This window comes from Procambarus clarkii, chromosome 76 (genome assembly GCF_040958095.1).
Source record: "Procambarus clarkii isolate CNS0578487 chromosome 76, FALCON_Pclarkii_2.0, whole genome shotgun sequence".
In the NCBI taxonomy this organism is placed as follows: Eukaryota; Metazoa; Arthropoda; class Malacostraca; order Decapoda; family Cambaridae; genus Procambarus; species Procambarus clarkii.
The window spans coordinates 13,363,691-13,388,345 of NC_091225.1; the positions used below are offsets into that span (position 1 = coordinate 13,363,691).

Below are 24,655 nucleotides of genomic sequence, written 5' to 3' on the forward strand. Positions count from 1 at the left end.
ACAGTTAAAATCATCCAAAAGGAGCACAGGCTCTGGTAAAGAGTCCAACAGGTGTTTAGGATCATGAAGAGAAAGCGTAAAATTTGTGGGGAGATAAACGGAACAGACTGTATACCATTTACTCACAAAGATACGGACCACAAAACACTGAATGGGTGACTGAAAAAGTCGGGGGATGAAGGGAATATCACGACAGATCAAGAGAGCAGTAGAGTTATGCGCAGTAAAAGCTGGAGGGGAAAAGAGAAAGTAATAACCATGCCAAGTAAGTTTTATTGTTTTCTTTTGGGAGGGAGTTCTTTGGTTGTTCTACCTCTTCCCCTCACTTCATTACACACGCAAATCACAATAGCGTGATGCTTCAATGAACAAATCCACAAGGGCCGTGACGAGGATTTGAACCGTCAGAAGAGGTAGAACGGCCTATTGACATAGCTAGAGTGCATGGGGGAGTTATGTAAAACCCTGGTTTGTGTCTCAGAGAGACTGCAGGATTCAAGTAAGTTCAGTAAAACTTCTGGTTTCAACTCTTTTTACCATGTCGTAGCTCAGTCGATAAGGCAGCGTCTGCGATGATCTAAGACGTAGGTTCAAATCCTCGTCACGGTCCTTGTGGATTTGTTCATTGATGCATCACACTATTGTGATTTCTGTGTGTTTTTGACAATATTCAAATGACTTATGCTGTATGAATCCTAATGTGCTTTATTAGATTTGATTTTTGTTTAAAGTCTTTTTGACACTGAACAGTGATATGCATTTCTCCTGTATGAATCCTCATGTGTGTTATTAGAGTTGATTTAAGTGAAAAGTCTTTTTGACATTCTGAACAGTGATATGGTTTCTCTCCTGTATGAATCCTCATGTGTTTTATTAGAGATGATTTTTGTGAAAAGTCTTTTTGACACACTGAACAGTGACATGCATTTCTCCTGTATGATTACTCATGTGTGTTATTAGAGTTGATTTAAGTGAAAAGTCTTTTTGACATTCTGAACAGTGATATGGTTTCTCTCCTGTATGAATCCTCATGTGTGTTATTAGAGTTGATTTAACTGAAAAGTCTTTTTGACATTCTGAACAGTGATATGGTTTCTCTCCTGTATGAATCCTCATGTGTGTTATTAGATTTGATTTAAGTGAAAAGTCTTTTTGACATTCTGAACAGTGATATGGTTTCTCTCCTGTATGAATCTTCATGTGTGTTATTAGATTTGATTTAAGTGAAAAGTCTTTTTGACATTCTGAACAGTGATATGGTTTCTCTCCTGTATGAATCCTCATGTGTGTTATTAGAAATGATTTTTGTGAAAAGTCTTTTTGACATTCTGAACAGTGATATGGTTTCTCTCCTGTATGAATCCTCATGTGTGTTATTAGAGATAATTTGTGTGAAAAGTCTTTTTGACATACTGAACAGTGATATGGTTTCTCTCCTGTATGAATCCTCATGTGTGTTATTAGAGATAATTTGTGTTTAAAGTCTTTTTGACATTCTGAACAGTGATATGGTTTCTCTCCTGTATGAATCCTCATGTGTGTTATTAGAGATGATTTTCGTGTAAAGTTTTTTTGACATACTGAACAGTGATATGGTTTCTCTCCTGTATGAATCCTCATGTGTGTTATTAGATTTGATTTAAGTGAAAAGTCTTTTTGACATTCTGAACAGTGATATGGTTTCTCTCCTGTATGAATCCTCATGTGTGTTATTAGAAATGATTTTTGTGAAAAGTCTTTTTGACATTCTGAACAGTGATATGGTTTCTCTCCTGTATGAATCCTCATGTGTGTTATTAGAGATAATTTGTGTGAAAAGTCTTTTTGACATACTGAACAGTGATATGGTTTCTCTCCTGTATGAATCCTCATGTGTGTTATTAGAGATAATTTGTGTTTAAAGTCTTTTTGACATTCTGAACAGTGATATGGTTTCTCTCCTGTATGAATCCTCATGTGTGTTATTAGAGATGATTTTCGTGTAAAGTTTTTTTGACATACTGAACAGTGATATGGTTTCTCTCCTGTATGAATCCTCATGTGTGTTATTAGAAATGATTTTTGTGAAAAGTCTTTTTGACATTCTGAACAGTGATATGGTTTCTCTCCTGTATGAATCCTCATGTGTGTTATTAGAGATGATTTCCGTGTAAAGTTCTTTTGACACACTGAACAGTGATATGGTTTCTCTCCTTTATGAATCCTTGCGTGTGTGTTATTAGCCATAATTTATTTTTAAAGTCTTTCAGACACATTCTACAGTGATACGACTTTTCTCCTGAACGATCACTTATTTATATTTTGATATTTTTTAAAGTAGTTTAGACAATGTATTTATTTTTTTTTCTCTAAATGTTTTGTATGCTATTATGCGAGATGTTTTCATAATATAATTTTAAACATTCAACACTGATGACATTTTTCTTTTGAATAAATATTTGTACAGTTTTCTTGATTGTATAAACCTTTACAGCTATTTGATCCAAAAAGCAAGTATTATCTAATGAAATATTCTACATTTCATTAGTTAAGTCTTGTAGACAATTATTACTAGTATTTGTCTCCTTTATAAATTGTTGTGTTCTTTATAAATCTTAGTAATATATTTTTTATATAATTTTAAATGCATGAGCTTTTATTTATTACTAAAGCAAATATTGTTAAGAGATGCCAAAAGCACTTGGACTGTCGGATACATAAATAATTCAAGTAACTACATAATAATCAGTATAGAGTAACCAGAATAGAGCACACAGGTTATAGTGTTAACTCTGTTGTCAACAGATGGCACTCAATATCAGATAAGCAATTGGAATAATCTAACTTTTGTAGGAATATAAAGCAATTTAATTACTTGTCAAAGACACAAGAGAATGGAAAAAAGTTACAATATGTAAACCACAGGTATTATTCATAAATAGTAAGATAATATTGTGCTTATTATATTATAAAATGTGCTAAGACATAAAATATACTCTACAATATTTCCTGTGAATCAGCAAGTGTAAAAGCAAACATACAAATCTACGTCTCCACATGCGTTCACCAGCAGGAAAGTTAGTGTCCGTGTATAACTTTGTAAACATTACAAACAAATCTTGTGGCAATTTTTTTTTAAGATTTAGCAAAATGTCTTTGTATAGGAAAATTAAATATATTATAAATTTATTTATAATTATACTGTTTTATCATACTGTACATATAGCAACAGCAGAGAGGGATGGTTTATTATAAATACAGCCACAGTATTAAGATGTTTCACTACAGAACCTTATTATAAACATCACCACAGAACTATGGGATGTCTTATTATATATATAACCACAGAACTGAGGGATGTCTTATTATATATATAACCACAGAACTGATGGATGTCTTATTATAAATATAACCACAGAACTGATGGATGTCTTATTATATATATAACCACAGCACAAGAGTCAGGTACAGTGGACCCTCATGTGGTCTGTCATTTGCAAAAATATATGTATGTGATTTTTACAAGAACTTACTGATCCAATATACCATGCACATTGTTATTTTTAAATCCCCTATACCATTCATGTACATATGTAAATAAATAAATAAATTCTGAGCATTAGGAACACTGATATATTATCTTATTTGGAGAGCCTTTTGCGCTTAAGAGCAAATTACCTAAGAAAAAATTCATAATTACTATACAGTATAAAGATTATTTATTTTAAATGCTTTCTCAACATTTACAATGGCTCACATAGGAGAAAAAGTATGTAATGTTTTAAAACTGAAAATATATATAAAACTTTTTTATATTAGAACCTAATTATAAATATAATTAATTTGAAAATCTTAAAATGTTTTCTTGCCAAACAATAGTATTAAAAACAATACTGTACCACATACACAATGAACTAATACTGAGATTTTAAAATTAATGATACACCAAATTTAATTTAAACACACATTTTCTTTGTTACCATAGTGCATGAGATGTTAATAATGCATGACATATTGATAATACATATAGTCATTCACATGAGTGTGCTGAAGACAGTCTTACCCATCTACATGTAGTATTTCTTACACCATAATGTGTTTCATAATGCTGCTGACAACACGTATGCAGTATATCTGACAGTGTGTGTGGATGCTGACACTGCAGGTATTATTCAATACCACTGGGTCCTGACACTGCAGGTATTATTCAATACCACTGGGTCCTGACACTGCAGGTATTATTCAATACCACTGGGTCCTGACACTGCAGGTATTATTCAATACCACTGGGTCCTGACACTGCAGGTATTATTCAATACCACTGGGTCCTGACACTGCAGGTATTATTCAATACCACTGGGTCCTGACACAGCAGGTATTATTCAATACCACTGGGTCCTGGCACTGCAGGTATTATTCAATACCACTGGGTCCTGACACTGCAGGTATTATTCAATACCACTGGGTCCTGACACTGCAGGTATTATTCAATACCACTGGGTCCTGACACTGCAGGTATTATTCAATACCACTGGGTCCTGACACTGCAGGTATTATTCAATACCACTGGGTCCTGGCACTGCAGGTATTATTCAATACCACTGGGTCCTGGCACTGCAGGTATTATTCAATACCACTGGGTCCTGACACTGCAGGTATTATTCAATACCACTGGGTCCTGACACTGCAGGTATTATTCAATACCACTGGGTCCTGACACTGCAGGTATTATTCAATACCACTGGGTCCTGGCACTGCAGGTATTATTCTTCTGGTGACTGTAGGAGCTGTGAAAGAAAGGATTGAGAGATGACCAAATCGTTTAAAGTCAACAAATACCAAATACAGAATCTTTGAAATCTAGTAAAGATTTCCCAAATAGGATTTTTTTTCAATAATTCCAATACTATAATGGTTCTTTCTCCAAATAAAACAAAGATATACAGTATAGGTAAAATATAGAAGCCAGCAGACTGCAAACAGGTACCAATCCCTGCGCACAGGAATCTTAGCAGATACAGTATATAGAAAAAGGCAAACATAATTCCAATCTACAAAAATGGTATCCGAGAAGACCCTCTAAATTATAAACCTGTATCATTAACAAGTATGGTAGTTAAAACATTAGAAAAAAATAGCTAACACCAAATGGGTTGATCCATTGTTGTTAACACAACAACGGGTAGAACACCTGGAGAATACAATGACGACATCATAATGGAAGGACGGTATGGTTTTCGAACAGGAAGATCCTGTGTAACAAATCTACTTAGTTTTTATGAATCACAGAGATTCTACAGAAAAGAGATGGTTGGCCAACTGTCTATCTGGACCTAAAAGACCAGCATTGATGTAATGAAATGCCATCTTCTGGGCGAGACCAGAGGCTCCCTGGAGCTATCCGGACTGATATGAGTGAATTAGACCGTGGCATCAGCCAAGTGAATGGAGTTCTTAGGCCTAACAGGGACCACAAACCAGAACCTAGGCCCCCCTCAGAGAGGCACGAGGAGCAATGGCCTATAGAAAGCCTCGTGAGGTTGGAAGCATTCTATGTCTGCCATCGACCAAGACAGGCACCAAAGAAATTTGGGTACCCCAAAGCAAACCCTATCTGATTAAAAAAACCAGCGTTGAATGTAATGAAACGCCATTTTCTGGGTGAGTCCCGGAGGCTCCCCGGAGCTATCCATGGCTGATATGGATACCCTAACTATTTTGCATCAGTCGATGTGGGTGGCGTTCTAGGCCTACCGGGGACCATGAGCCAGAACCTGGCCCCCCTCAGAGAGGCATGGGAAGCAATGGCCCATAGAATTGCACATGTGATTTGGAGCATTCTATATCTGCCATCGACCGGGACAGGCACCCAGAAAGGTAAGCGCCACAAAACAAACCCTTATTCTGGTTAACAACAAAAATCAACAAACGAGTGGACAGAACTCCCCCAGGAAAATGAATTAACAAGCATGACGTCACACGAGCCTCGCCGCCGCATGTCTGCGCAACTCCCCCCTCCCCGAGAGGGGGAAGGGGGAGCCCCAGACCCCCGCGCCGGTGATCCCCGCCCCAGTTCTGAGGCTGGATATCAAAACCGCGAAAAAAACGCCGACGAGCCTCCGGGACTCACCCAGAAAATGGCGTTTCATTACATTCAACGCTGGTTTTCTGGGGGGAGCTCCTACGGTTTCCCGGAGCTTATTCACCAAAGACTACCTAAGAAAACAAGGGGACATACCCGGGAGGCGGTCGGTGAACCACACCTCAACACCAAGTTGAGACAACCCAAGGACCCCTCCGGAAAGCAGCAGGCACATCATTCGCCAGAAAAAGGGAGAACGGCTGCAGACAAAGAGACCTATGACCACGACCACAGGAGCCAAAAACCACTGCGCCTGAGAAGAGCATGAAGCTCTGCCACACGACCCCCAGAGGCCAATGGCAACATAAAAAGAGAGCAGAGGTAAAGCAAACCTGAACCGAAGGAACCACAACAACCAAGGAGAAGAAAAACAGGAGAGCACCCGGTCCAAAGACCAGAACAGTACAGGCAGTGCATGAGCAGGCTGGAGGTGAAACAATGCACGAGACAGCCTGCGAAACGGCACAGAAGGAACATCGATACCGAAAGCTAGCAGCAGAAACCAAGGTGCCAGACCCAGGAACGGCCCCAAGTGTCTTACATCCTCCGCAAGTCAATCCCATGACAGCCCCAGGAGGGAAAAGAAAATGCAGGACCAACACCAAAATGCCACAAGCATGCAAGTCCACCGCCACAAGTGCAGCCGACAGGGAAGGAACCCGCATAAGGAGCCGCCCCGCACCAACATCCCGCAGAAGGGCAGGAGCGAAAAGACTCATTAAGAGAAGCAAGATCGCCCTCAGGAAAATGAGTAGCGCCGAGACAGCGCTAAGAGAAGAGATATGAACAGAAGAACAAGGCCAAACACCCAGAAACTGCCTGGAATAGGACCCACAAGCCCTAGAAAAGACCGGAGGGAAGCTCAACCGAATGACGACAGACGTACCAGAAAACGGGAAGGAGCAAAACCGTCCCGAACCTTCGAGAACAAAAAGAAGCAAACACAAAGGATGAAGGCACAAAAAACCCATCACACCCGAGACCAAAAGTCATGCAGAAACCCCAAGAAGAGGGGGACATGACGGAGAAGGCCCGTCCCGGAAAAAAGGGGCGAAGACCGTAGAAAAGCACCCACCGACAGGACGGAAGCAAAGGGCACAATGGACAAGGAAACTGAGCCCAGGGAGGGGCCGACGCCCACAAAGCACGTGCGGAAAGGGGGGAACAGAAAAACCCCACACCACAAAACCGCAAGCCCCGCCCAGAGGGGTAGAAATACCCCGGCGGGGACCAACGGGGAATGAGGCCCCTCACGTTAGCCCCCCCAATGCCCAAGCATCAAGAAAAACCCCGGGGCAGCCGTGAAAAACACTAAGGAAGGGAGCCCACTAGGCTCTGGAACTTTAACCAAAATCGGAGGATAGGCGAGGGGCGAGACGAAGACCCCAAGCTCATCTCCAGCCAGCTCAACGAGGCGAGGACAACGAGGACAGGACAGAGAATCCAAGGAACATGGAAAAACCAGGCCCGGCACAGCAAGACCGGCAAGGAAGGAGGGCCCCAGAAGGAGCACGGAAGGGCCGAACAAAATGCCACAACCAACCCCGACACGCAGCCGTAGTATCAAAACCGCAGCAGAACGTCACCACACTCCCCGAGGAAGCGACAGAGAAGATAAAGATAAATCGGAACATGAGTGGCACACAAGGGGACACAGGCGGAAACCGAGCACCCAACTGAGCCACAGGGACAGTAGAAGAAACGTGTGCAGTGGAACAGGCAATCGAAGGAACACATTAGGCAGCCCAACTAGGGCTGTCCCCATACACAGCCCCAAGAGCAGAAACGAGAGCGCCCATGAAGCACAGAATCCGCTCAACAGGCGAACGACAGGGGAGAGGCGGAACCAAAGAGCCAGAACCCAATCCTGCAAGCACAAGGAGGCGAGCACAAAACGCCCTCGACACAGGAAAACGTACCACCGAACAGGCACCCCCACTGTTGCACCGTGGAACAAGGTGGAGGCGGGGCCCCGAACTCCAGCAAGGTTAGACAAGCATAGGAGAGGGGCAGGAGGAGTACAGGCAGGAGCCGTCTCAGATGGGCCAAGAGGCCACCCACAGACACCCGTGAACCGAGGAAGGAATCAGCTGGAGAGAACAAGAGCTGCCCTGTATGGGCTAATAGCCCTGCAGTAGGCACCTCGGGTGGTACGGTCCACGTTCTCAAGTATGTATGTACACCCATTCCTACTTCCAAAAACAAAAACAGCGTCAGGACGAAGGAGACGCTATACCGCACCAACCCACCTGCAGAACATAGGCTCTGAAGGGCCATGACGCAAGCCTATGAGTCCGTAGCCGCCGGAGGCGGCCAGGGCGCCCATGCTGGAGAGGAGGAGGGGAGCAGCGAAGGAGGCTCCCCACCCTAGAATGCAGGAAAAAACCTTGTGACTTCCCCACAGCGGCACTCCAGAACACCCCCAAAGCAACGGGGCACGGATTGGATTAAGAAAAGAGCGAGAGGCAAAGCCCCCTGAGAGAAATGGATGCAGAACAACACGTGTGCACACCGCCCGGAGCCAAAACAAACTCCCACGGCGCATGCGCAGGACGCGAAAGAAAAGTAGCCCAACAAGGCGAGAAGTAGCCCAACCGGCGACAAGCAGCCCAACCGGCGACAAGGAGCCCAACCGGCGGCAAGGAGCCCAACCGGCGGCAAGGAGCCCAACCGGCGGCAAGGAGCCCAACCGGCGGCAAGGAGCCCAACTGGCGGCAAGGAGCCCAACCGGCGGCAAGGAGCCCAACTGGCGGCAAGGAGCCCAAACCGCTACAAGGAGCCCAAACCGCTACAAGGAGCCCAAACCGCTACAAAGGAGCCCAAACCGCTACAAAGGAGCCCAAACCACTACAAAGGAGCGCAAACAGCTACAAGGAGCCCAAACAGCTACAAGGAACCAGTATGGAGGCAAATTCCGGGACACGCAGGAGGTAAGCCGCAAAGACCAACCGCACCGCAGGCGAAGAGATGCGGGTAGCCAAAAACCTCCGGAAGACAAAACCGAAAAACCACAGGGACACGGAACCGACCCGGGGAGGAGCAGAACCCAAGCCCAAATCGTACGATTAGGGGGAAAGAAAAACCCCACTCCTCGCAACAGTAAGCCCCGCTCAGAAGGACGGAAATCCAGGCAGGGCGCAATGGAGCCCAAGGCCCCCCCTCCCCAACCCCAGGAGCCTCTACAACAGGCCCCAGGGCCGAGTCGCCCTCCAAAGCTCTGGCCCCACAAAAAAAAAAGCCGGGGCAGCCGAGAGAGCTGGAAGAGAAGGGGCCCACTGGTCAGACCCCGGAGCATCGGCCGGAGGAACAGACTCAAATGCCTCCGCAGCTACCCCGGACGGGGCAACCCCCGAAACTGCCCAAGTCTCAGAACCTCTAACCCCGCCCCGACCCCGAAGCCTGCAGATGCGTAGGGGCCGGAAGCAGGAGGGAGAAAAACAAGGGGGAGTGGAAGGAACCAAGGCAGAAGTGACCAAAACCCCCAAGTCTGGGTCCCTACACAAAGCGGGGCAGCATCGGGGCGTCCGAGGAAGCGACAAACCCGAGCGCGTTGCAACAACCTACCTTGCAACGCGCGAGCTGCCTGCACCCACGGGAATTCATCAGCAGACTGGGTGAATGGAGTCACAAACAAGCAACAAAGCTTGCAGGACTCAGGGTCGAATGTGTCACCGACCAAACAGGCAGCATGACGGAGGCAAAAAACAAGGAGAGTCACCCTAAGACAAAGGGACAGAGCAACCCTCAACTCGCACAAAGCGAGAGGGGATGCAAGGGTCTCCACTATCGGACCGGAGAGCCCCCGGGGGGTTTCCCAGTGCTCCTAGACTGGGTCTGCTAAGGGTTATAGCGAGAGGGGACGCAAGGGTCTCCACTATCGGACCCGAGAGCCCCCGGAGGGTTTCCCAGGGCTCCTAGACTGGGTCTGCTAAGGGTTATCCCAGGCAGGGCACTGCCAACTGGCGCCCCAAACTACCAAGCAAACTGCTAAAGCTGAACCCACGGGACGTGTCCACCCGTGAGGGCGAAGCAGGGGGGTGCCACCACATAAACAAACCTAATATAAGGGGGGGGGGAACACAAGGCAGACCCCCCTACCAGGCAAAAACAAATATAAAAGAAAAACCACACAAGTGGACAACGTACCCGGAGGGAACAGAGCCGGCCGCTGTCATAGGTGAAAACTAGCTACGCAGTACCCTGCGCCCCACCATTGCTATAACTACCACGTACCCCAAGGTAAACAAGGGAGGAAAACCCCCAAACACTTGGGGCGGCTAAACGCCAAGCAGCAAAAAGCCAACAGAGGTAGACCCAAGGTGATTTGTGGAAGGCAACCCCCAAGCCCCAAGGGTGGTACTTACAGGGCACTCAGGGAAGGTGACCCTAAGCACATGCAGGCTGAGTACCTGAGAATACTACTCCCAGCTCACACGACCACCGTAGCAGCAGCACTGCAAACAAGTCACAGCACTGAGACAAGACCGGAGCTGGAGCCACACGACCGTGCATTATCCCATCAGCCGAGGAACTGGGGCGGGGATCGCCGGCGCAGGGGTCTGGGGCTCCCCCTTCCCCCTCCCGGGGAGGGGGGAGTTGCGCAGACATGTGGCGCGGCTCGTGTGACATCATGCTTGTTAGTTTGTTTTCCTGGGAGAGTTCTGTCCACTCGTTTGTCGATTTTTATTGTTAACCAGAATAGGGGTTTGTTTTGTGGGGCTTACCTTTCTGGGTGCCTGTCCCGGTCAATGGCAGATACAGAATGCTCCAAATCACATGTGCATTTCTATGGGCCATTGCTCCCCGTGCCTCTCTGAGGGGGCTAGGTTCTGGCTCGTGGTCCCCGGTAGGCCTAGAACTCCACCCACATCGACTGATGCAAAATAGTTAGGGTATCCATATCAGCCATGGATAGCTCCGGGGAGCCGTAGGGGCTCCCTCCAGAAATTGCTACTGAAAGCCAAACTGTTGAGAAGAACTAACTCTCCAAACTAAAAACGAACAAACGAGCATGATATCACAACCATCTCCGTGCCACTGTCAGTGCAGCTTCCCACTTCTGCAGAAGGGGGAAGGGGGAGCTCCAGACCTCCCACACCGGCTATCACCCCCAAGTTCAGAGGCTGGATGTCAAAAACTGTGAAAAACCTCCGACCGGAGGAAGGGAGGGTTGCCGGGAAGACTCCGGGTCTAACCCAAAAAATGGGGTTTCATTACATTCAACGCTAGTTTTCTGTGGGAGCCCCTTTGGCTTCCCGGAGCTACTTAACCAAAGATAAAAGCAAGAGGGACTTTCCTGGGAGGAGGTCGCCACTCGCTCCAGGGGCACCATGCAAGCACCCGCTTCCAAGAGAAGCCGGACCTGGGACAAAGAAGTCATCCGAAAGCAGGAGCAATAGACCCAGGGGTTCAGATGGAACAAGTCCAGAATGTACTGCAAGTCCGCACAATCTCGTTTCAGAACCGGAAACAGGCGGGAAACCGACCTGAGGGATGAGGACTTTTGTCCACAGCCAAGCAAACCCACTCCAAGATGACCCAACAGAGAGAGAGAGAGCCTGCCCTGCCAGCTCCAAGCCCCCCGAAGAAGGAGGGGCCACCCAATGCCACTGTAAGCCGCATGAAGAGACCCGAAAAGATGACAAATCGTGGGACCAGGCGTGAGCAAACTGTACGAACCTCTCCCCCCCAATTGCCTCGTCAATAGGATGACCAACGAAAGGGCCAAAGCCCCTTATGAAAAGCCGATAGATGAGCAGAGCAATTACCGCTCCAACCAGACGTCGTCGGCCCAGAAGGCTGTTCCGACTCTGAAAATGGCACCACTGGCATACCACGACAAGAGGAACCTCGAGCCCTGGGGCATGACCCTTTTGGGAAGAAACCCCACGGGCCCCCCTAAGAACCAAAAAGTCCAAGATGGGACGACAACTAGAAACCTCCGTTTGCAGAAACTGCACCATCGCATACTCTGCAAACAGAAAGGACAAAATGGGCATAGAAAACCTAAGAGCCAGAGCTCAAGCGGATTCTAAGGATTGAGCGAGCACCGCCTGATGGCACCCAAAACGAGAAGCAAAAAACAGACACACTGCCTCCCTCAGGATCGGCACAAACAGCTTCAACAAGGCAGCCGATGCCCGCACCACTGCAACCAACGCACCAGAACTAGGATCAGCAACCAACGCCTCCATGTCCTCCTTAAGCCAGTCCGAAGACAGCTTGAGAAGGGAAAAGAAACGCAAGACCGAAGCCTAATGGTCACGGATGAGTAAGTCCTCAGCAACCAGGGTAGCCGAAAGGAAGGGAACCTGCACGCGAAGCTACACAGGCTGACATCCCAAAGAAGGACAGGGATGAACAAACAAGCAGTGAAGCGTTCAATCTCGCCCCCCGGGTAAATCTGAACAACTGTCAGGGCCTCTCGCCACTGAAGCATGTGGGACCGACAGAACGTATGCCATACCGACATTGAAAATACAGGCTATTTTGCCAAAGAGGACGACTCCGGAACCTCGTAACGCACCCAGTAAAGAAAGGAAAAACCGATCACAAATGAGGCAGGATCCATTATCGAGGCACAATCCAGGTCGTGCAAGAGATGGCCTCGAGCCACAATGGCCTCCCGCACCTAATGGGGCACGATGCGGGAAGCCGAAAACCTCCGGAAGCGAGGAACAGAAGTACCAGAAGGATCCCGGGGAGGGGTTGATGCTATATCAAAATCGTATAGGGAGGGAGAGGATAAGAAAACCCCACCCCCCTGCAACAACAAGTCTTGCTCATAGGGTACCAACACCCAAGCGGGGTCAAATGGAGCCCAAGCCCCCCCAAGTCAACCCCCTCCCTTGCCTCGGGAACCTCCACATTAGGACCCGGGGCCGAGTCGTCCTGCAAACCCTGTGCCTCAAGAGATAAGGCAGAGTCCACCGGAAAAGTTGGAACAAACAGGGCCCACTGGTCACACCCAGAAGCACCGGCTGGAGAAAAAGGCTCGAATGCCTCCGTCATCACACCAGAAGGAGCATCCCCTGAAACTGCCCGAATCTCACCACCAACTAAACCATGCCCTGACTCTGAAACCCTTAAACACTTCAGAACTGGGTGCAGAGGGTCGAAGAACAGCAGGGGAAAGACAAGGGAGGCATGGACGAAACAAAGTTGAGGCGATAACAACCCCAAGTTCGAATCCCTATATGCAAAACTGGGCAGGCTCGGGGCATCCGGGTTAGTAACCAACCCAGCGCACTGCAGCAACCTAAAACATGCATGCAACGCCAAAGCTGCCTGCACCCGAGTATTAAGATCAGTGGATTGGATGAACTGGAGTACAAGCAAGTAACACCACTCGCAGGACTCCGGGTCAAAGGTGTCACGGACCCAACAGGCAGCATGAGGGAGGCACAAATTGGTGATTGTCATCCTGAGACAAGGGGACAGAGCAACCCTCAAACTCACACGAAGTGAGATGGGACCCAGAGAATGCATCCATCGGACCACGGAGCCCTAAAGGGGGGTTTCCAGGGCCCTTACATGCTCTGCTAAGGGAAGCCCAGGCAAGATACTGATAACTGGCACCCCAAACTATCCAGCGAACTACTAACAGTTGAACCCTTGGGAGGTGTACACTCACAGGGACCTAGTAGGACCACCAATTTATATAGAAGGGGTACCAACACCAAGGGGCAGACCCCCACCAGGCAGGAAACAAAAATAAAAGAAAACCCCTGCATGAGGGACAACGACCCGGTGAAAACTAGCTGCACAGTACCTTGCACAGTACCAGTGACAAAACAAGTGGTGCAAGAAACACCCCAGCTGACACCAAGGCAATTAAGCAATTACCGAGAAGCAAAAGATTCTACAGAGGCAGACCCCAAGCGACTTGTGGAAGATAACCCCAAGCCACAAGGGCAATACCTACTGGGCACCTAGGGAAAGGAACCCTAGGCATATGCAGCCCCGAGTACTTGTGAAATTACTCCTGGTTCACACACCACCACAGAACAGGACCACACCACAAGGCACAGCACTGGAAATGACTTGAGCTCGATCAGGGCATTAGTCAATGGAGTTCAGCCTACCGGGGACCATGAACCAGAACCTGGCCCCCTCAGAGAGGTACAGGGAGAAATGGCCCTGGCAAACACCCCATGGTTGGGGGTTTTCCTTATCTGCCATCCAATGGGGTTAGGCACCCAGAAAAGTAGGCATAACAAAACAGACCCCACATGGTAAGAAAACTGCAACCAAAAACCGGAGAGGCAAAACACCCACCAGTTCCAAGTTAACAAGGGAAACAAGCAAACATCACACTTTGCCGTCGCACCACTCGTAAACACAGCCATCCCCTCCCCGAGAGGGTGATGGGGGAGCCCCGGACCCCTTGTGCTGGCTACCTAGCAATCCAGTTCGGAAGCTAAGCATCCAAACAATGAGAAAAAAAAAACATCAGCAGGAGGGAGGGAGGGAGGGAGGGTGACTGGGAGCCTCCAGGGATCACTGAGAACTTTTCGACCTCCAAAAGCACTGCGCCTGAATATTGACCCAAGAAATGGCAAACACGGCAGCCAAAGCAGCAAACTTCCTAACGTCATGGGCGTGCAGACAGATAGCAGGCTGGCTAGACTTAACCACCATGCTGTACGGCCATAATAAAGGACAATTCTGTGGTGAGCCAAAAATAAATTCTGCGCAAAAAATTATTTTCTCTTGTTAAATTGTAGCCTCTGATCACAGCAAAATAAAATTAAATATTGTATGTGACATACTATAGCCATGATGGAGCTGAGAAGTTGAGCAAATAATGGGCGCTGAGCAATAAAGCTCTCAGGGTCACTAGCAGACGCCACCTCACTCCCTCTTTCACCAACACCTCTCTCGGCAACATTCCTTCTCCCAACATACTCCTTTTGCTGTTATTACACTATATACACACACATCATATACAGTATAAGAATCTACATTTGTTTTCAACATAGCGAACCACTAAGCTGGTATGCTGAGTCCAGATAATAACAGGCTGCCACGCAGAATCAGTAGACGACGCTACTTCCCTCCCTCCCTCCCTCACCAAGATTACTCCTCCCACCATACTGCGAACAGGGCTAATTATCACCACAATCCTGCTATTATCAGAATCCTGGTCACTAAATCCTGTAAATTAATCATTTTCCACAAGTTTATTCTGTAAAGGAACATGAGAATTCATTTCAACATTCTAAGATGGACCAAACAATGGTAGGGTGCTGTGGCTACCTGCATAGTGCTGTGAACATCTTGAACAGAACATGAGAACATAAGAATAACGGTAACTGCAGAAGGCCTATTGGCCCATATGAGGCAGCTCCTATTTATAACCTCCCACTCATATACATGTCCAACCTATCCCACAACAGCATTGTGTTCACTGATATCTGGAAATTGTACACAGTCTTTATCACAGTCAGGCTCCTCTCTAATACTATCATGGCTAAATAATACCAGTTACATATATATTTTGACAATTTTAGGCGATGCTGTGGTCACAAGCTGAACAGCGATGCTGTTAGCTCATGCTGTACTCACCTAATTGTACTCACCTAATTGTGCTTGCGGGGGTCGAGCTCTGGCTCTATGGTCCCGCCTCTCAACCGTCAATCAACAGGTGTACAGGTTCCTGAGCCTATTGGGCTCTATCATATCTACACTTGAAACTGTGTATGGAGTCGGCTTCCACCACCTCACTTCCTAATGCATTCCATTTGTCAACCACTCTGACACTAAAAATGTTCTTTCTAATATCTCTGTGGCTTATTTGGGCACTCAGTTTCCACCTGTGTCCCCTAGTGTGTGTGCCCCTTGTGTTAAATAGCCTGTCTTTATCTACCCTATCAATTCCCTTGAGAATCTTGAATGTGGTGATCATGTCCTCCCTAACTCTTGTGTCTTCCAGCGAAGTGAGGTTTAATTCCGTACCTCTCCTCGTAGCTCATACCTCTCAGCTCGGGTACTAGTCTGGTGGCAAACTGTGTGCCAACCTTGGTTGCTAACTCAGTACTGAGGCTCTCACACTTAAGAACGATTTTCTTTAAAAATGGGGTCTGTTTAAAGGAGTCCTGAGACACAGGATGTGAGCCTCGTATACCCGCAGAAGTTTTGAATCGCTCCCTATACCTAAGAGCGCCACTCTGCGCACCCCCGATCTAACCCCCAATCTGGTGCTCTGCGTACCCCCAATCTAATGCCTCAAGGCACTCTGCACAGTGCGGTGGTTAACCCTTAAATTGCACAACACTTTATATGACATGTTGAGTAATTGACGCACAGCTGCGCAATGTAACGTTTTGGAGTACTACCCGCTATTTAAACTGAAGTTTAAATAAAAATAATATAACTCCATAAAAAATATGGAGTACTATTTAAACGGCCCACAGATACAAGGGGTTCACATCACCTTCTGCAGGGCTCTTGTAAACAGACGCCATTTAAAAAAAAATTGTCGGCAACATTCCCGGGTGTGGGGGGCCTCAGTACTGAGTGAGCCACTAGGGCTGGCACAAGCAGCATGAGCTCATAACACTGCTGTTCAGCTTGTGACCACAGCTTCACCTAAAAATGTCAAAAAACCAGCGTTGAATGTAATGAAACGCCATTTTCTGGGTGAGTCCCGGAGGCTCCCCGGAGCTATCCCAGGCTGATATGCTAATGTCAGACTTTGGCATCAGTCATGTGTATGGAGTTCTTAGGCCTACCGGGGACCACAGCCAGAACCGGGCCCCCTCAGAGAGGCAAGGGGAGCAATGGCCTATAGAAGCCCCCGTGTAGTTGGAAGCATTCTATGTCTGCCATCGACCGGAACAGGCACCCAGAAAGGTAAGCGCCCCAAAACAAACCCCTATTCTGGTTAAAATTGCTACCTAATACCGAACTAGTGGATAGAACTCCCCAACCGAAAACAAGCAAATTAGTGTGACGTCACACACTGCCGCGCCGCTGTCTGCGCAGCTCCCCCCTCCCCGGGAGGGGGAAGGGGGAGCCCCAGACCCCCCGCGCCGGCTACCCACACCTCAGTTCTTGAGGCTGGATGTCAAAAACGCGAAAAACCGCCGACCGGAGGGAGGGAGGGATGCCGGGGAGCCTCCGGGACTCACCCAGAAAATGGCGTTTCATTACATTCAACGCTGGTTTTCTGGGGGGAGCCCCGTCGGCTCCCCGGAGCTAACTACCCACAGACAGAAAAAGAGGGACTTACCCGGGAGGCGGTCGTCGCTCACCCCTCAACTCGAAGCCGAGACAACTGGCTGCAACCGCCGACCCAAAGCAACACAGGCCCGACGAGGGCCAGGGACATTCACAAGGTAACGAGCAGCCAGGACCCTGTTCGACCGCCAAAATCCCCGCGCCCGAATATCAGACCAAGACATATTCCCAAAGACGGCAGCAAGAGCCGCGAACTTACGAACATCATGGGCACGGGGATAGACCGCAGGCTGGCTAGACCTAATAACCCTGCGGACGACCTGAGAGACCCGAACCCGCGAACAGGGAAGAAGGGAAACCGGATCAACCCACAGCGCGTCCCCGGACACAGAAGCTGTGGCGCGCAAATAACGGCGAAGCGCCGCAACCGGACACAAAACATGATGCACCCCCGGCCTGACCAACCAAGCATCAACCACCCATGGACCCCTCCGGAACGCAGCAGTCTCATTCTTCGCCAGAAAAGAAGGAGACGGCTGCAAACGAACAAAACTATCACCACGACCAAAAGAGCAGAAACCCCTGCGCCGGAGGAGAGCATGAAGCTCCCCTACCCGACCCCCAGAGGCCAAAGCCAACAAGAAAAGTGCCTTGGAAAAACAATCCTGGACCGAAGGGGCCACAACGAAACGAGGAGATGAAAGGAAAGCGAGCACTCTGTCCAAAGACCAGGACGGCTCAGGCGACGCATGAGCAGGCCGGAGGTGAAACAATGCACGAGACAGCTTGCGAAACGGCGCAGACGTAACATCGATACCGAAAGCAAGCTGAAGCGGCTCCGCCAGCGCCGCACGATACGAAGCGACAGTGTTAGGCATAAGATGACGGTCCTGAAACAACCACGAGAGGAAGGACAAGACCACCCGAACAGACAAGGAGCTAACACGACGAAGACGCAAAAAGAAACGGAAGGACCGCCAGGAAACTTCATACTGCCGCCGAGAAGAAGCCCTCAGGTGGGACACCAACAAGGAGGCCACCTGATCACCATAGAGATGATGATAGACTCGAGTCAAAAAAACCATACGCGAAGACTCGAGGAGAAGATCGAACCAGCTACGTGACGTACCGGCCCGATCTGCTAAAAGAGGCGGAGCCGCGGGAAAACCCTCGGGTTCGGACACCGAGCAACCAGCGCCTGAAACCAAGGCTGGGCCGGCCACCAAGGGGCCAGAAGGACAACTCTCCCCCGGTAAGTCTAAGCGAGTCAGGACCTGGAGCAACAGCCGAACCGGGGGAAAGAGGTACAGGAACCCCCACCTCGACCAGTCGAGCCGAAAGGCATCGACCCCGACGGCCTCGCAATCGGGGAAGGGCGCCGCATAAACGGGAAGACGCCGCGACCACGCCGACGCGAAGAGGTCCACCTCGGGGCGCCCGAACGTCTGGCAAAGCCAACGGAAGGACTCGTCGTCGACCGTCCACTCCGTGGAGAGGGGAACGAAGCGAGACAGGGCGTCGGCCAAGACGTTGGACACGCCCCGTACATGAACCGCCAGGAGAGCCAAACCCCGAGAACTCAGCAGACGAGTCACCCGAAGCGACCAACCCCAAAGAGACAAGGACCGCATCGAACCCCCGCGGTTCAGGCAATGAACCACCGGAGAGCAGTCCGAATGGAGCCGAATCGTCGATCCGCGGGCCACCCGAATCCTCCCCAGAGCAAACCACACCGCCGCGAACTCCCGCACCGTACTGTGAGCTCGACGGAAGGACGGATCCCAACGCCCCTGGCCGGCCTGGTGAGCACTGGTCACAAAACCCCAGCCGAGAGACGACGCATCCGTGTACACATCGAGCGAGGGCTCGGGTAGGCGCCAAGGCACTGAACCCCGAAAAACCCGAAGAGGAAGCCGGTGACGCAGCAACCGACGCAAGTCCCCCGGGGGTCGAACTCTGCGATCGCGAGAGAGGCGGAAGGGGGAAACCCGAAGGAACCAGAACAGCCGTCGAAGCCAAACCCGACCCGGCGGGTAGACCACCATTGCGAAGTTCAGGCTCCCGCACAGCCCCTCGAGCAACCGCCGGGTGACCCGAGGGCCCTCCAGAAACAGACGAAGGCGGGACCGCAGCTGCAGGAGAGACTCCGGAGGGAGAGACAAAGAGGCGGTTCGAGAGTCCCACACGAGACCCAGCCAAGTCCGAACCTGAGAGGGAACCAGATGGGACTTCCTCCAGTTCACCAAGAACCCGAACCCGGCGAGCTGGGAAAGAACCAAATCCCTGGCTAGCAAGCAAGCTGACTGGCTGGGAGCCCAAACCAGCCAGTCGTCGAGGTAGGCCAACACCCGAACACCTAGGAGACGCAAACGAGCCACCACAACCCGTGTAAGGCGTGTGAACACGCGAGGTGCCAGGTTCAACCCGAACGGGAGACAACGAAAGCGGTAACTCAGACGCCCCACTACAAAACCGAGCCAGTCCCTGAACCGCGGGTGAATCGGGACATGCCAATAAGCGTCCCGGAGGCCCAGGGACACCATCCAAGCACCCGGCTCCAAGAGGAGCCGAACCTGAGACAGCGTAGTCATCCGAAAGGAGGGGCAATGAACCCAGGGGTTCAGACGGGACAAGTCCAGAATGAACCGCAGGTCCGCGCAGTCCCGTTTCGGAACCGGAAACAGACGGGAAACCCATCTGAGGGACGACGTCGTTTCGACGACGCCCAAGCGTACCCACTCCAAGACGACTCGACAGAGCGCAGGGGAAGAAGCCTGCCCCGCCAGCCCCGACCCCCCAAAGGGGGGAGGGGCCACCCAACGCTACCGCAGGCCGCGAGACATGACCCGAAAGGCCCACGAATCGTGGGACCAGGCGCGGGCGAACAGCGCAAGCCGCCCCCCCATCGCCCCGTCAAAGGGGCAAACCGCGAAAGGGCCGGCGACCCTTACGAGACCCAGAACCCCGCACAGCGCGAACACCTGCGCCGACCAGACGAGGGAGGGTCCGCAGGAGGAGCCAACCCCAAACCTGACACCAGAGGCCTACCACGACGAGAGGAACCCCGAGCCCTGGCACGACCTTTCCGGGAAGACCCACCCCGGGACCCCCGGAAAACCAACAAGTCCGACATCGGACGACAAGCCGCCGACGCAGCCTGAATAAACTGCGCCACGGCCGACTCCCCAAACAGGAGAGGACAAAAAGGTGAAGAACGCCTAAGAGCCAGAGCCCAAGCAGATTCCACGGAGGAACCCAGCACCGCCTGCCGACACGCGAGACGGGAAGCATAGAACAGGGAAACCGCATCCCGCAAAATCGGCGTGAACAGCTTCAACAAGGCAGCCGACGAACGCGCAGCCGAGGACAAGGTGCCGGACCCCGGGACGGACCCAAGCGTCCCCACATCATCCACGAGCCAATCCGAAGACAGCTCCAGGAGGGAAAAGAACCGCAAGGCCGAACACAAAAGGCCCCGAGCGCGCAAGTCCTCCGCCACGAGCGCCGCCGAAAGGGAGGGAACCTGCACATGGAGCTGAATAACGCCCACATCGCGGGAAAGGGCAGGGGCAAACAAGCACTCATTCAGGTACTCAAGTTCACCCCCCAGGAAAACCTGAAGCACCGTGGAAGCTTCCCGCCACTCCAGCATGCGGTAACGACAGAAGGAATGCCAGGAATCCAGACCAAACAAGGGGCAGTCTGCTAGCAAGGACGACTCCGGAACCTCGTAACGGAGCCAGAAAGGGAACGAAGTCCCAAACCTGAACGTTTACGGATCCATTTCCGAGGCATAATCCGGGTCACGCAGGAGGTAAGCTGCAAAGGCCGCTCGCACCACACCAGGTTGGATGCGATAAGCCGAAAACCTCCGGAAGGACGGAACCGACGTACCCGGGGGAACACGGAACCGTACCCGGGGAGGGGCCGACACCAAATCCAACTCGTACGCAGAGGGGGGGAAAGAAAACCCCACTCCTTGTAACAATAAGCCCCGCTCAGTGGGAAGAAAAACCCAGGCGGGGTCCAGCGGGGCCCAAGGCCCCCAAGTCAGCCCCTCCCCAGCCTCGAGGTCCGTCACCACAGGACCCGAGGCCGAGTCCTCTCCCCAAACCCCGACCCCCCAAGACAAGGACGGAGCAGCCGGAAAAGCTGGAGGAAGGGGGGCCCACTGGTCAGACCCTGAAGCTTCGGCCGGGAGACAAGACTCGAATGCCTCTGCCGCCCCCCCGGAAGGGGCAACCCCCGAAGCTGCCCGAGTCTCGAGATCAAGTAACCCCTGCTCCGACCCCGAAACCCTCAGACGCTTCGGGGCCGGAAGCAGGGGCGGGGGACCAGAACGAACAGAAGGGGAAGGACGAGGAGGTGCGGACTGAATCAGGATCGAAGCGACCCCCACCCCCAAGTCCGGGTCTCGAAAAGCAAAGCGGGGCATCCCCGGGGCATCCGGGGAAGCAACCAACCGAGCGCGTTGCAACAGACGAAACCTAGACTGCAACGCACGTGCCGCCTGTACCCGAATAGAATCATCAGAGGATTGGGTAAATTGAGTCACAAGCAAGCAGCAACACTCACAGGACTCAGGGTCGAAAGTATCACCGACCCAACAGGCAGCGTGGCAGAGGCAAAAACAATGAGGGTCACCCTGAGACAAGGGGACCGAGCAACCCTCAAACTCGCACACAGCGAGTGGGGACTCCGGGGTCACATCCATCGGACCCACGCGCCCCCTAGGGGATTCCCAGGGTCCTGAGCGTTTACTTTAAGAGGACTCGCGCTCAGGTAGTCCCAGGCAGGGTGCTGCAAACCGGCGCCCAAAACTACCAAGCAAACTTCTAAAGCTGAACCCCAGGGACGTGTACACTCACGGGGACCTAGCAGGGGGCGCCACCGAGGAGAACAGTGGAAGGGCAAAAACAAACTGAATAAAATGACAGAACCCCCCACCAGGCAAAAACAAAAAGAAAAACAAAACCCCGCAAGAGGACAGCGAACCCCAAGGAACAGAGCCGGCCGCGATGTCGGGAAATACAAGCTGAGCAGCACCCTGCGCCCCTACCAGTGCAAACTGCCTCTTACCTGCCGGTAACAAGGGAGAACAGAACACCCAAGAGCCCAACAGGCGGCCGAAAAACCGAAAGGTAAAACGGACCAGCAGAGGCAGACCCCGAGGAGCCTGTGGAAGGCGGCCCCAAGCCCCAAGGGCAGTACTTACAGGGCACCTAGGGAAGGCAGCCCTAGGCGCATGCAGCCCGAGTACTGAAGATAACTCCTGGCTCTCGCACCCACAAAACTAACACCACACTCAAAGCACAGTGCAGTAGCGACACCGGAGCCAGAGCACACGACCATCGCCTATAGCATCAGCCTCAAGAACTGAGGTGTGGGTAGCCGGCGCGGGGGGTCTGGAGCTCCCCCTTCCCCCTCCCGGGGAGGGGGGAGCTGCGCAGACAGCGGCGCGGCAGTGTGTGACGTCACACTAATTTGCTTGTTTTCGGTTGGGGAGTTCTATCCACTAGTTCGGTATTAGGTAGCAATTTTAACCAGAATAGGGGTTTGTTTTGGGGCGCTTACCTTTCTGGGTGCCTGTTCCGGTCGATGGCAGACATAGAATGCTTCCAACTACACGGGGGCTTCTATAGGCCATTGCTCCCCTTGCCTCTCTGAGGGGGCCCGGTTCTGGCCGTGGTCCCCGGTAGGCCTAAGAACTCCATACACATGACTGATGCCAAAGTCTGACATTAGCATATCAGCCTGGGATAGCTCCGGGGAGCCGACAGGGCTCCCCCCAGAAATATATGTAACTGGTATTACTTAGCAATGATAGTATTACAGAAGACCCCTGACTGTGATAAAAATTACTAGGATTCTGACAATAGCAGGATTGGTGTGATAATTTGTGCTGTGCTGTGAGATGAGTAATGTTGCGGGTGGGAGGGCTGAAGCATCGACTGCCGAATCTGTGTGGCCACCTGTTGCTGTCTGCGCTTACTATAGTGGCCCTCACCATAGTGGTTTGCTATGGTGAACAAAACATGCAGATACTTATATATAATGTCTGTATATAGTGAATAAAAGCAAAAACAGTATAGTGGGAGGAGAATTTTGGTGAAGGAGTGAGTGGCAGCCAGTGGCTGGCTGGTGTGCCGGCCACTCCTTGCTGCTTTTTGACTCAGCATACCAACTTAGTGGTTTGTTATGGTAAAACACACATGTAGATACAGTATCGACTATTTAACAGTCTCTTATTTACCAATCTGCCGGTTCCATTGACCGGTTTGGGAAATCCGGTATCTGGAACCTCATATACCGGTCTGGCGGTCGATATTGGGTTTGTTTCGGTATCGGCGGGCCCTCACATGGCAACGGGCCACCAACCTTGAAGGTATTGAGGGAGGGATGGGAGGTAGTGATTGATGGAAGGAGGCATTGAGGGGGAGAGGCAGGGAGGGATAGAAGCAGTGAGGGAGGGAGAGTGTTGGTACATCTAAGCTTGTATGGTGAGTAAAGGCACAGAGATGTAGCTACTCACACAGTCAGCTGGTGGCGGCCGCCCTCACGGCCAGACGCACTAATATTTCTCCTACAACAATACTGTTTGTGGTGTTATTACGCTATATACATACATTATATATAAATATCTACCTGTTTTATTCATCATACTTGTACAAGTAAACTGGTATGGTGCCCAAAGACCATCGTGGTCATCAGTAAACAACATGATAAGTCCTGCAAACGACGCTCCACCCTCACCAAAATGGTGGCTCCCAACCTCCTACTCTCGCTGTTATCTCACACTATACACACGTTATATATAAGTATCTACATTTGTGTTCACCATAGCGAACCACTAAGCTGGTATGGTGAGTGCAGTCAATAAAAGGTGGCCACACACACTCAAAAGACAACGCCACCATCCTCCCTCCCACAGCATTACTCCTCCCTCCATGGCGCACAGCACCAAATATCACCACAATCCTGTTATTATCAGAACCCTGGTCAGTTTTATCACAGTCAGGGGTCTTCTGTAATAATATCATCGCTACATAATAGCATGAACAAGTATATTATGGCATTTTTAGGCGATGCTGTAGTCACAAGCTGAACAGCAGTGCTGTGAGCTCATGCTGCGTGCGTCAGGCTTGGTAGCTGACTCAATACTGAGGCCCCTAACACCCGGGAGTTTGGCCCACAATTTTTTTTTTAAATGGCGTCTGTTTACAAGAGCCCTGATGAAGGTATGGTGAACCCTGTGTATCCGCGGGCCATTTAAATCTTGCGTAGTACTCCAAAGCATCACATGATGCGATGCGCAATTTACTGCGTCGGTCAAAGCATCATATGATGCGATGT

The 24,655-nt window shown here is 50.4% G+C and overlaps 1 pseudogene; it reads right to left on the reverse strand.

Moving 5' to 3' along the window:
• Positions 1-257: 257 nt before the first annotated feature.
• The window catches only part of LOC138357084 (zinc finger protein 271-like), a 94,668-nt pseudogene continuing 70,270 nt past the window's right edge, over positions 258-24,655 (reverse strand).